General features: G+C 40.8%; 1 protein-coding gene across 14 annotated transcripts in view; it reads right to left on the bottom strand.

Annotated features, from left to right (window-relative positions):
• R3HDM2 (R3H domain containing 2) overlaps positions 1-13,678 on the bottom strand; it is a 223,684-nt gene that overhangs the window by 199,824 nt on the left and 10,182 nt on the right. For 8 of the 14 annotated variants that reach the window (XM_066369415.1, XM_066369414.1, XM_066369416.1 and 5 more), the window contains exon 2: positions 3,904-3,974. The exons of 1 other annotated variant lie outside the window; for it this stretch is intronic. The gene's annotated coding sequence lies outside the window, so the exon portion shown is untranslated. Of the gene's footprint in view, positions 1-2,661; positions 2,730-3,903; positions 3,978-13,678 lie in introns of all 14 variants that reach the window. 5 more of the 14 variants (XM_066369422.1, XM_066369421.1, XM_066369424.1 and 2 more) reach the window with 3 other exon arrangements.

Genomic DNA, 13,678 nt, shown 5'->3' with positions numbered 1-13,678 from the left:
GAAAAGCATCAATTTATTGCTCCACCCATCTATGTACCCACTAGTTGCCTGCCATATGTGCCCCAACCACAACCCTATCATCTTGGGACAACTCTTTCACCACGCTAACCAATCAGGGCATACCATATTCTTTAGTATACTTAAGTCTTTGCCCAGGCTATTCTATTGATTGAAAAGCCTTCCCACCCTTACACCACCCTAGTCTACTGTGGAGTAACAGGATATAAAAAATACATGAATTTGAACTCAATTGAACATGAACAATAAGGGTCATAAAAAAAATGGCTACAGGAATGACTAACTCATTTACTCAGGGTAAAATAAGACGTCCTGCTGCAGTCTCTGCTGAAGCCAGGGAGGACGGTCTTAAGATGTCCTGCTTTCCTGAGGCTGCTCAGGTGTGCAGTTTTCCCTGAAGCCAGGGAGGATGTTCTTACCTCTTGATTGCTGGCCTAGTTAATTATTTCAGAATGTGGTGATCCTTCTTTGTTCCTAGAGGTTATACATGAAGGGCCCTCATGTAATAACCTCCAGCCAAAATTTTCCTATAAATATAGGTAGGGTCAGACCGTCCCTGAAGCTCTAGAAAACTCTTCTTCGTAGATGCCCACGGAGGTTGGCCAACTCTGAAGCCCAGGCTGAAGCTTCCTGGTCTAGTGATGTGCTCCTCCATGATTTGGTGAGATTTCTACACACTCATAATTCTCTTTTTCTTAGTCTGTTGCTTTAACTAGCTATTACTCTAAAACCCAAGTTGATATTTCTTCATCTGGTGATCTGTGTAGCTTATTGTTGTGTTGATTCTTTTTCTTTTTTTCTGTGACAGAGAGAGAGACAGATAGGGACAGGCAGATAGGAAGAGAAAGAGATGAAAAGCATCAATTCTTTGTTGTGGCACCTTAGTTGTTCATCGATTGCTTTCTTCTATGTGCCTTGATGGGGGGGGCACTACAGTAGAGTGAGTGACCCCTTGCTCAAACCAGCAACTTCAGGGTTTCAAACCTGGGTCTTCCACATCCCAGTCCGATGCTCTATCCACTGCACCACCACCTGGTCAGGCAGAATGCCTGTAATTCTTAATTGAAAATTCTATAATCTTCCTAGCGGGTGTCATGTAGCAGACAGTATGTATACATAGGTAAGTCTAAATGTATTTCCTTACTGTGGGCACTGAGCAAAACACAGGTCAACAATAAATGACAGCATAGAATAGAGAAAACAAGAGAGACTCATGGCCTAGAACACTTTTCTGGTCTGAAGAGATCCTATGGCTGGATTCAGCCAGTCCACTAAATTGAAAAGAAAACTGCCATTTCCCAACCTGTAAGAAACCAAGAGGCAGAAAAACAGTTTTGAAAGTCCTGTTAATTCCAAAGAAAGAAAGGAAGAAAAAGAGAAAAAAAGATCACACTGAAATAAAGCACCACTTTCTCTCTACCAATAATAATTTCAATGCTGTTCTGTTATTGAACAGCACCTGAGAACATTCTTTAGAGACAACCAATTTGATCATAATAAGGCTGGTGGCCAAGGCTGGGCAGGTCCATATTGGATTCTGGCAGATAGTAGAGTAACTGCAGAGCCAAAAAGCATTGGGCTATTACCATTTAAAGTCTCGAACGGTGTACAAGCAAATAGGAGAAAACTGCCTCTCTAGCAAACAAACAACAAAATGGCCCCTCATAGTGGCAGGCAGGCAGGCAATCCTCAATATGCCCTGAGGGCAAGTACCCATAGCTTTACATAGACTATCCACATGAGGTGCTGCCACATATTTATGCATTAATCAAGCAAAGTGCTTGCAACCAGTAAACCAGTGAGCAAGCCTAACACAACTGTTTTCTCCACAATCGTGTTTAATGTAGTCTTCTATGAGGTAGGCTATGCTCACTGACTATGGCCACCAAATAGGTATAAACATATCCATCTTCTGTATTATCTGCTAACTATAGGTGGAGTAAAATAATGAAGCTAGACTAAGAATTAAAGTGCAGCTTTAAGCTCAAGTGTCCACATTTAAAATCAATAGACGTATCAAGATGTATTGCCATATTCAATCTTAAAAGATACCTCCAAAAGTCAGTTTTCTTTTACCATAAAAAGACCATCAACTCTATTTTACATATAAAGACACTGATTCAGCAATTAACAGGGGTTAACTCAGTAAAGCCTCAGAGAACTTAAAGCAAAGTTAAAAATTAAAAATCTGAAGCATTGACTCTGATTTTATTCCCTCACATAGCCTACATAGAAACAAAATAGGTTTGAATTCTTTCAATAGTCCTCCTATCTTACTAGTCAAATAACTTAATTTTTCAGCCATCATAGATATTCCGTTAAAAAAGAAAGGAAGAGCCTAACTGGTGGTGGCACAGTGGACAGAGTATTGACCTGGATTGTTGAGGTCCCAGGTTTGAAACCCCAAGGTTGCTGGACTGAGCATGGGCTCGCTGGCTTAAGCACAGGATTATAGACACGAACTCAAGGTCGCTGGCTTGGGCAAGGGGTTATTGGCTTGGCTTTAGCACCACCCCTCTCCCGTCAAGGCACACAAGAGAAGTAATCAATGAACAACTAAAGTAAAGCAATTATGAGTTGATGCTTCTCACTCTCTCTCTCAAAATCTATTTAAAAAAATAAAAGGAAATATTTCTACACTACCTTACAGGGAAAATACTCCAAGTGCAAACCCTCTTGGTCTTCCCATTTCTTCATAGTCAAAAATACTGCTAGGATGAAGACTAAAACACAATAAATTTTAAACCAAATAACATGAAGGAAAAATAAGGAAAACTGGAAAGAGGGAATAATTCATATATAGCTGAAGATACCTCAATAAGAGGAAAGGTACAAATTTGATGGTACAAGCAACAAGAGCAAATACTTAGTTCAGCACAACTGGCAAAACCATAATCTAGAATATACATCTCTAGAACATATGCCTCAAATCATCTAGTTTCTTTCCAACTCTTTTCCTTACAACTAGTAGAGGAATAAGGCAAAAATCACATGCTCTGCAGTGGTTTTCAACCACCAATCCACAGGTCCATCAGAAATTTTGTGCTGCTCCACAAAAGAGTTAACCACCCTGATATTGTATGAAGATTACAGACCCAATGTCTTAGTCAAACCCCCTTATGGACAGGGTGATTTCTGCCTTAGTGGTCCCTAAAATAATTATATTTTCACTGGTCCCCAAGTGTAAAAAGGTTGAAAATCACTGCTCTAAAGAGCTCTTTTGGCACAGAAGAGATCACAATCCTAGTCATAAATTCAACTTCCATGTGAGCAAAAACTCAGAACGTAATGTACAGAGGGAAATATGGTAAAAACAAAGAGGCACCCAACTTTGTAGAAACTCGCTCAAAAGAGGCAAAATGAGAGGTTTGGGATGCCTGAAAAGGTTCCAGAACATGGTATCCAAACCAGTGAGAGTTTTTCTTTTTGGTGTTTTGGGGTGGAAAAGCATTCAGGGGAAACAATGGTATATACTGAAGACAGGTGAGAGAACAGGGAGAGTGAAAAAACAAGTAATTCATCTGTAGCTGAAGCCTACCTGAAATTAAAGGGAAAACAGCAAAGTATAACACAGGTCAGATAAAGCACCCATATATTTAAAAAAATAAATAAGCCTAGCCTTTGTACTGAGAGCAAGATGACATTAAAAGGCTGTATGCAGCCTCCTAGATCCAGCCTCCCTCACCCTGCAGGTACACAGAGCAGGAGAGACAGACTCCACAGCTAACTCTCCAGAGCTACTCTCTCCCCTGAAGAACAGAAGTGCTCTGCGTCCAGTACCCTGGTCTGTTGAGACATGGGGAGGAGTGCCTGGAGGCCCGAGATCAGCCATAAAGCTCTCACAACACACATCCCACCCACCAATGTGACTGCAGCCCTACCTACCTCATTCAGAGAGCAACATCTCAGCAAACAGCCCAGGAATTTCAGAGTTAAAACTTGTAATACAGCAACACCTACTGGAAGAAAAAAGTAACATCTCCTGAAATTTTTTCCTTTTTTTATTTTTTTAATTTTTCTTTAATTTTTATATTTTTTAATTCTTATTTTTGTGGGTGTTTTGTTTTTTATTCTTTTTCTTGGTTTTTGTTCTTCCTTTTCTGTGGTTTTTCTTTCTTGTCATTATTTTTAAAACTTTATTTTTCATTGTATTTTTCAATTTTTATTTTTCATTTTTTAAGTAGTTGTTTGTTAGAGTTCTTAACAATACCATTCTCAAATCCCATCAAGGAAGAAGAAATTGAATACCATGGCTACACAGACAGACAAGTAGTTCAGAAAGAATATGAAAAATCTCCAGAAAGCAATCTCCTACATGGAAACCTTGGAGTTAAATAATAGAGAATTCAAAACTGAACTTCTGAAAATACTTAATGAGATACGAGAAGATACCGATAGGCAATTTGATGAGCTCAAAAAACAAGTTAATGAATAAAATGAGTACTTACTTCACCAAGGAGATTGAAACTCTAAAAAAGAACCTAACAGAGATGAAGAACTCAATACATAAATTGAAAACCAAGGCAGCAAGTTTAGCTACTAGAACAGGACAGATAGAAGAGATAATCAGTGACATCAAAGATAGGCAACCACAGATGCTACAGAGAGAAGAGAGAGACTCACAAATTCAAAAAAATGATAAGAGCTCTACAAGAATTGTCTGACTCCATTAAAAAGAGCAATATAAGAATAATGAGAATATCAGAAGAAAAAGAGAGGTAGAAGGGAATGACGAGCCTATTCAAACAAATAATGGATGAGAACTTCCCAGGCCTATAGAAAGAGTTAGATCCTTGAATCAAATAAGCAAACAGAACACCAAGTTACCTCAACCCAAACAGACATTCTCCAAGGCACATAATAATAAAATTGTCAAAAATCAATGACAAAGAAAGAATCCTCAAGGCAGCTAGGGAAAAGAAGAAATAACATATAAAGGAAGGCCCATGACCTCGGCCGGTGGCTCAGTGGATAGAACTTCGGCATATGGATGTGTCGGGTTCGATTCCTGGTCAGGGCACACAGGAGAAGCGACTACCTGCTTCTCTCCACCTCCCTCTCCTGCTTCTTTTCCTCTTCTCCTCTTCCCCTCCTGTAGCCAGTGGCTCAAATGGTTCAAGCATGGCCCTGGGTGCTGAGGATAGCTCCACTGAAGCTCATCAGCCTCAGCAATTAAATATTGATATAACACAGTACTTGAGCACAGGCCCCATATGGTGTTGCCAGGTGGATCCCAGTGGTGATGCATGAGGGACTCTGCCTCACTATCTACTCTCCTCTCACCTAAAAAGGAAAAATAAATACAAAATAAATAAAAATAAAGAAAGGCCCACTAGGTTATCATCAGACTTCTCAGCAGACTTTACAAGCCAGAAGAGAGTGGACCCAAACATTTAAAGTACTGAAAGAGAGGAATTACCAGACAAGAATACTATATCCATCAAAGTTTTCCTTCGAATATGAAAGAGAAATAAAAACTTTTGCAGACATACAGAAACTGAGGGAATTTATCACCAGAAAACCCTCACTGCAGGAAATACTCAAGGGGGCTATTCAACCAGATATAAAGAACAGAACAAATCAAAACTACAAGTAAAAGCTCCAACAAGGCCACAAAACCGAGGATAATCTGTGACAACAATAACATAAAAAGGGAGAGGATAAAGATCTGCAGTAGCAAAGAAGGACAGAAAGCACTCATAAGACAAAAGACTCTTATACATATGAAAAATTTTCTCTTAATAACCTAATTATAACCACCCACAAAAAAGCCACTACTGAAACACACAGCTAAAAAAAGAAGAAACGGTAAAAAGTATGGAATACCATTAAATAAATAAAAAAAAAACGGACAGAAACACAAGAGAAGAACCAAACGAGAAAAAGAGCTACCAGAAAACAAAACATAAATTGACTATAGGAAATCCTCAAGCATCAATAATTACCCTAAATGTAACTGGACTGAATTCACTAACAAAGAGGCACACAGAGTAGCAGATTGGATCAAAAAGCAAAACCCAATCCTATGCTGCCTTCAAGAGACACAGCTAAGCTGCAAGTACAAAAGTAGACTCAAAGTGAAAAGTTGAAAACAATTCTCCAAGCAAATAATATCCAAAGAAAAGCAGGTGTAGCCATACTAATATCTGACAATGCTGACTTCAAGACAACAAAGATAACAAGAGACAAAGATGGACATTTCATAATGATAAAGGGAACAGTAAATCAAGATGATATAACACTTAAAACATATGCACTGAATCAAGGAACACCAAAATATATAGGACATCTACTAACTGATCTAAAAATAGACATAGACAAAATCACAATCATACCTGGAGGTCTCAACACACCACTGACAGCTTTACATAGATCTTCCATACAGAAAATCAATAAAGAAATACCAGCCTTAAACGACACACTAGACAAAATGGACACAATAGACATTTACAGAATATTTCATCCCAGAACATCAGACTATACATTCTTTTCCAGTGTGCATCTCAAGGACTGACCATCTGTTGGGCCACAAAACTAACATAAATAAATTCAAGAAGATTGAAATTATACCAAGCATATTTTCTGACCATAAGGCTTCGAAGTTAGAATTCCACTGCAAAAAGGAAGAAACCCACAAATATGTGGAAGTAAAATAACATTTCTAAAAAAATGAATGTATCAAAGAATAAAAGCAGAGATCAAAAGATACATATAGACAAACGAAAATGACTACATGACATATCAAAATTCCTGAGGTGCAGCGAAAGCAGTAATAAGAGGGAAGTTTATATCATTACAGGCTTATATCAAGAACAAGAGAGCCCTGGCCAGTTGGCTCAGTGGTAGAGTATCAGCCCGGCACGTGGATGTCCCAGATTCAATTCCAGGTCAGGACACACAGGAGAAGCGACCATATGTTTCTCCACCTCTCCCCCTCCCTCTGCTCTCTCTCCTTCTCTCTTCCCCTCCTGCAGCCATGGCTCAATTGGTTTGAGTGCATTAGCCCTGGGCTCTGAGGACAGCTCCATGGAGCCTTTGCCTCAGGCGCTGGAAATGGCTCTGTTGCAAGCATGGCCCCAGAGGAGCAGATCATCAGCCCCAAAGGGGGTTGCTGGGTGGATCCTGGTTGGGGTGCATATAGGAGTCTGTCTTTCTATCTCCCCTCCTCCCACTTGGAAAAGAAATAAAAAAGAAAAAGAAACAAGAGAGATCCCAAGTAAACAACCTAATATTACATCTTAAAGAACTAGAAAAAAGAAAAGCAACCCAAAGTCAGCAGAAGAAAGTAAATAGTAAAAATTAGAGCAGAACTACATGAAATAGAGAAAAAAACCTATAGAAAATATTTAAATAACAAAGAGCTAGTTCTTGGAAAAGATCAGTAAAATTGATAACCCCCTGGCTAAACTCACTAAGAAAAAAAGAGAAAGGATTCATATAAACAACCCAAAACGAAAGAGGAGACATCACAGATCTACAAAGGATCATAGTAGAATATTATAAAAGATTATATGCCACAAAATTCAACAACCTAGAGGAAATGGGTAAATCCCTAGAACTATACAATACAATCTTCCTAGGCTGTCAAGAAGAAGTGGAAAACCTAAATAGACCCAGAAGCAGGGAGGAAATAGAAACAACTATCAAAAACCTCCCACAGGCCCTGGCTGGTTGGCTCAGTGGTGGAGTATTGGCCTGGTGTGTGGAAGTCCCAGGTTTGATTCCCGGTCAGGGCACACAGGAGAAGCAACCATGTGCTACTCCACCCCTCCCCCTCCCCCTCTCCTCCTTTCCCACAGCCATGGCTCGAATGGTTCCAGCAAATTGGCCCCAGGCACTGAGGATGGCTCCCTGGCCTCACCTCAGGTGGTGAAATAGCTCAGTTGCAGAGCAACGGAGCAGCAGCCCTAGATGCACAGAGCATCGGGTCTGTAGGGGATTTGCGGGGTGGATCCTGGTCAGGGCACATGCAAAAATTTGTCTCTTTTGTCTCCCTGCCTCTTACTTAATAATTTAAAAGAACAAAAAACAAAAGAAAACCTCCCCTAGTATAAACATCCAGGACCAGATGGCTACACTAGTGAATGTTACCATTCAAAAAAGATTTGGTACCTCTCCTTCTCAAAGTCTTCCAAAAAATAGAAGAGATATTCCCTAACACAGGGGTCGGGAACCTATGGTTCATGAGCCAGATATGGCTCTTCTGATGGCTGCATCTGGCTCGCAAACAAATCTTTAATAAAAAAATAATGTTAAAAATATAAAACATGGCCCTGGCCGGTTGGCTCAGCGGTAGAGCGTCGGCCTAGCGTGCGGAGGACCCGGGTTCGATTCCCGGCCAGGGCACATAGGAGAAGCGCCCATTTGCTTCTCCACCCCTCCGCCGCGCTTTCCTCTCTGTCTCTCTCTTCCCCTCCCGCAGCCGAGGCTCCATTGGAGCAAAGATGGCCCGGGCGCTGGGGATGGCTCTGTGGCCTCTGCCTCAGGCGCTAGAGTGGCTCTGGTAGCAATATGGCGACGCCCAGGATGGGCAGAGCATCGCCCCCTGGTGGGCAGAGCGTCGCCCCTGGTGGGCATGCCGGGTGGATCCCGGTCGGGCGCATGCGGGAGTCTGTCTGACTGTCTCTCCCTGTTTCCAGCTTCAGAAAAATGAAAAAAAATAAATAAATAAAAAAAATAAATAAATAAAAATAAAACATTCTCATGTATTACAATCCATTCATTTCCTACCGCTCATGTTCATGGTTACAGGTGGCTGGAGTTAATCACAACTGTCCTCCGGTACAACACCAAATTTTTATTGGATAATGCGTAACATACACGGGTCGTTGTATGGCTCTCACGAATTACATTTTAAAATATGTGGCGGTCATGGCTCTCTCAGTCAAAAGGGTCCCGACCCCTGCCCTAATACATTTTATGAGGCCAACATAACCCTGATACCAAAACCTAGCAAGGACAGCACAAAAAAAGAAAACTACAGACCAATATCTCTAATGAATACAGATGCAAAAATCCTAAACAAAATACTAGCAAACTGAATACAATACCACATTAAAAAAATAGTCATCACAATCAAGTGGGATTCATTCTAGGAGCACAAGGATGGTTCAACATACGGAACTCAATTAACATAATACACATCAACAAAACAAATAACAAAAATCATATGATCCTATCAATAGATGCAGAAAAGGCATTCAATAAGATACAACATTCCTTTATGTTTAAAATACACTCAATAAAATGGGTATAGAAGGAAAGTACCTCAACATAATAAAGACTGTATAATACTAAATTGTGAAAAACTGAAAGCTTTTCCTCTAAAATCAGGAACAAGACAAGACTGCCCACTCTCTCCACTTTTATTCAACACAGTTGTGGAAGTTTTAGCCAGAACAATCAGGCAAAAGAAATAAAAGGCATTCATATTGGGAAAGAAGTAAAGGTATCATTTTTGCAGATGACATGATCCTGAATAGAGAAAACCCCAGACTCCCTGAAAAACTATTAGAAACAATAAATCAACACAGTAAAGTAGCATGATACAAAATAATATACAAAAGTCTACTGTTTTCGAGGCCCTGGCTGGTTGGATCAGTGGTAGAGCATTGGCCTGGCGTGAAGGAGTTCCAGGTTCGATTCCCGGCCAGGGCACATAGGAGAAGCGCCCATCTGCTTCTCCACCCCTCCCCCTCTCCTTCCTATCTGTCTCTCTCTTCCCCTCCCATAGCCAAGGCTCCATTGGAGCAAAGTTGGCCCGGGTGCTGAGGATGGCTCTATGGCCTCTGCCTCAGGCGCTGGAATGGCTCTGGTTGCAACAGAGCAACGCCCCAGATGGGCAGAGCATTGCCCCCTGGTGGGCATGCCGGGTGGATCCCGGTCGGCATGCAGGAGTCTGTCTGACTGCCTCCCAGTTTCCAACTTCAGAAAAATACAAAAAAAAAAAAAAAAAAGTCTACTGTTTTCCTATACATCAATGATGAAACCTCAGAAAATGAACTCAAAAAACCAATTCCTTTTACAACTGTAACAAAAAATAAAATAAAATATCTCAGAATAAACTTAACAAAGGATGTGAAGGACCTATACACTAAAAACTACAAAATATTATTGAAATTGAAAATGACACAATGAAACTATTCTATGTTCAAGGACTGGAACCTAGTTAAAATGTCCATATGACCCAAAGCAATATACAAATTTAATGCAATCCCCATCAAAATCCCAATGTCATTTTTTTAAAGAAATAGAACAAAAAATCACCAGGTTTATATGGAACCATAAAAAACCCCTGAATGGTATTGGCAGAAAAAACGGACACACAGACCAATGGACCAGACTCAAGAGCCCCAAAATAAAATCCCATATATATGGACAAATAATCTTCAACAAAGGAGCCAAAAACACAATGGAGAAAAGAAAGCCTCTTCAATAAATGGTGCTGGGAAAACTGAAAAACCACATGCAAAAGAATGAAACTTGTTGAAACCCTGAGGTGGCCAGCTTGAGTGCAGGCTCCGGCTTGAGCGTGGGATCATAAACATGACCCCATGGTTGCTGGCTTGAGCCCAAAAATCACTGCCTTGAACCCAAGGTTGCTGGCTTGAGCAAGGTGTCACTGGCTCAGCTACAGATCCCTGGTCAAGGCACATATGAAAAAACAATCAATGAACAACTAAGGTGCCGCAACTACAAATTGATCTCTCTCCCTTTCTGTCTGTTCCTGTTTGTCTCTCCTGCTTGCTCTCTCTCTCTCTCTCTCTCTCACTAAAAAAAAAAAAAAATTAATTAATTTGGCTACAGTTTGTTCCTCTGCACAAAAATTAATTCAAAATGGATCTAAGACCTAAATATAATATCTGAAACAACAAATTACATAGAAGAAAACAGGTACTAAACTCATGGACCTTGGCCATAGAGAATAATTTATGCATTTGACCCCAAAGGCAAGGGAAGTAAAGGCAAAAATAAATGAATGGGACTATATCAAACTAAAAAGTTTCTGCACAGCAAAAGAAACTGACAACAAAACAAATAGGCAGCCAACTAATGGGAGATGATATTTGCAAACAATAGTTCTGATAAGGGGTTAATATCCAAAATATAATACATTAAGAGTTCACAAAGCTCAGCAAAAAAAAAAAGCAACAATTCAATTAAAAAATGGGGTCCTGAGCAGACACTTCTCCCAAGAGGACATACAAATGGCCAACAGATATATGAAAAGATGCTTATCTTCACTTGCTATTCAAGAAATGCAAATCAAAACTATAATGAGGCCCTGGCCGGTTGGCTCAGCGGTAGAGCGACGGCCTGGCGTGCGGGGGACCCAGGTTCGATTCCCAGCCAGGGCACACAGGAGGAGCGCCCATTTGCTTCTCCACCTCCCCCCCCTCCTTCCTCTCTGTCTCTCTCTTCCCCTCCCGCAGCCAAGGCTCCATTGGAGCAAAAGATGGCCCGGGCACTGGGGATGGCTCCTTGGCCTCTGCCCCAGGCGCTGGAGTGGCTCTGGTCGCGGCAGAGCGACGCCCCGGAGGGGCAGAGCATCGCCCCCTGGTGGGCAGAGCGTGCCGGGTGGATCCCAGTCGGGCGCATGCGGGAGTCTGTCTGACTGTCTCTCCCCGTTTCCAGCTTCAGAAAAATACAAAAAAAAACTATAATGAGATACCACCTTATAATACCTGTTACTATGGGCTATTAGCAACAAGACAGGTAATAAAAAGTGTTGGAGAGGCTGTGGAGAAAAAGAAACCCTCATTCACTGCTGGTGGGAATGCAAATTTGTACAATCATTATGGAAGAAAGTGTGGTGGGTCCTCAAAAAATTAAGACTAGAACTACCTACCATACGACCCAACAATCCCTCTACAGGGTATCTACCCGCAAAACTCGGGAACACTGGTACATAAAGCCACATGTACTCCCATGTTCATTGTAGCATTACTGACAGTGGCTAAGACATGGAAACAACCAAAGTGTCCCTCGATAGAGGATTGGATAAAGAAGATGTGGTACATGTATATAATGGAATACTACTCAGCTATAAGAAATGACATATTGCCTGACCTGTGGTGGCGCAGTGGATAAAGCGTCAACCTGGAAATGCTGAGGTCGCCGGTTTGAAACCCTGGGCTTGCCTGGTCAAGGCACATATGGGAGTTGATGCTTCCAGCTCCTCCCCCCCCCCCCCCGTCTCTCTCTTCTCTCTCTCTCTCTCTAAAATGAATAAATAAATAAATAATTTAAAAAAAAAAGAAATGACATATTGCCATTTACAACAACATGGATGGACCTTGAGAATATTATACTGAGTGAAATAAATAAATCAGAAAAAGAACTATATGATTTCACAGATAGTTGGGATATAAAACTGAGGCTCAGGGACATAGATAAAAGTGAAGTGGTTACCGGAGGAGGGGGATGTGGAGGAGGGAGTTGGGGAGGGAAGGGAGTAATGAGGGACAAATATATCGTGATGTAAAATGACTTGACTTTGAGTAATGAGAATACAACATAATCAACAGTTCAAATGCTATAGAAACGTTGACATGAAACACCAGTGTCATCCCATTAAATTTAACTTTCTAAATAAAATTTTAATAAGAAAGAAGAAAACAAATTATAACAAAGGGGAGGGGGGAGAATCAGAGGTAGAGGCCCTGGCTGATTAGCTCAGTCAGTTAAACTAGAGCAGGGGTCCCCAAACTTTTTACACAGGGGGCCAGTTCACTGTCCCTCAGACCGTTGGAGGTCCAGACTATAAAAAAAACAACTATGAACAAATCCCTATGCACACTGCACATATCTTATTTTAAAGTAAAAAAACAAAACGGGAACAAATACAATATTTAAAATAAAGAACAAGTAAATTTAAATCAACAAACTGACCAGTATTTCAATGGGAACTATGCTCCTCTCACTGACCACCAATGAAAGAGGTACCCCTTCCGGAAGTGCAGCAGGGGCCGGATAAATGGCCTCAGGGGGCCGCATGTAGCCCATGGGCCGTAGTTTGGGGACCCCTGGACTAGAGCATTATCCCAAAACAAGGTTGTGTAGGTTCAATCCTCAGTCAAGCCACATATAGGAAGCAACCAGTGAATGTACAACTAAGTGGAACAAATGAATGCTTCTCTCTCTCTTTCTCTCTCTCTCAAATCAATAAATATAAATAATTAAAAAAAAAAAGAATCAGAGGTTGAGAGGGACAATACAAAAGAAACCCAAAGAAAAACACACATTTAAGGGATGAGCAGGAGAAAAGAGCCAGAAATGCAAGTGGAAAAGTCATGTCAATGAAAATTTCAAGAAAGAAAAGGATTAACCATGACAAATGGTGTAAAAAATTGACTAGATAAGGGTGAAAGGGGTTCCATTAGACTTAACAGGTACACCATGTTCTTCTCAATGATTTTGATGGATGCTGGGAGTTCCTTCACTAATAGCATTAGAAATCCTAAGTGACCACTTAAGTCACGTAGGTCTACATTCACCTGCTACCCATCCTTAGCAGTTTCCTGGAAGTTATCAGCTGAGTACCATCCTAGATTCTCTCTTAACCTTTTCCAATAGAATCACAAAGGAAAGATAAGGTAGAAGAACAATTTGAGAGTTTTGAGGGAAAATATATTTCAAATGTATCAAGTTTCAACATACA

Source organism: Saccopteryx leptura, chromosome 2, assembly GCF_036850995.1.
Source record: "Saccopteryx leptura isolate mSacLep1 chromosome 2, mSacLep1_pri_phased_curated, whole genome shotgun sequence".
Taxonomy (NCBI): Eukaryota; Metazoa; Chordata; class Mammalia; order Chiroptera; family Emballonuridae; genus Saccopteryx; species Saccopteryx leptura.
Note: the sequence above shows the minus strand (reverse complement) of the source record. Positions and strands in the feature narration are given on the sequence as shown.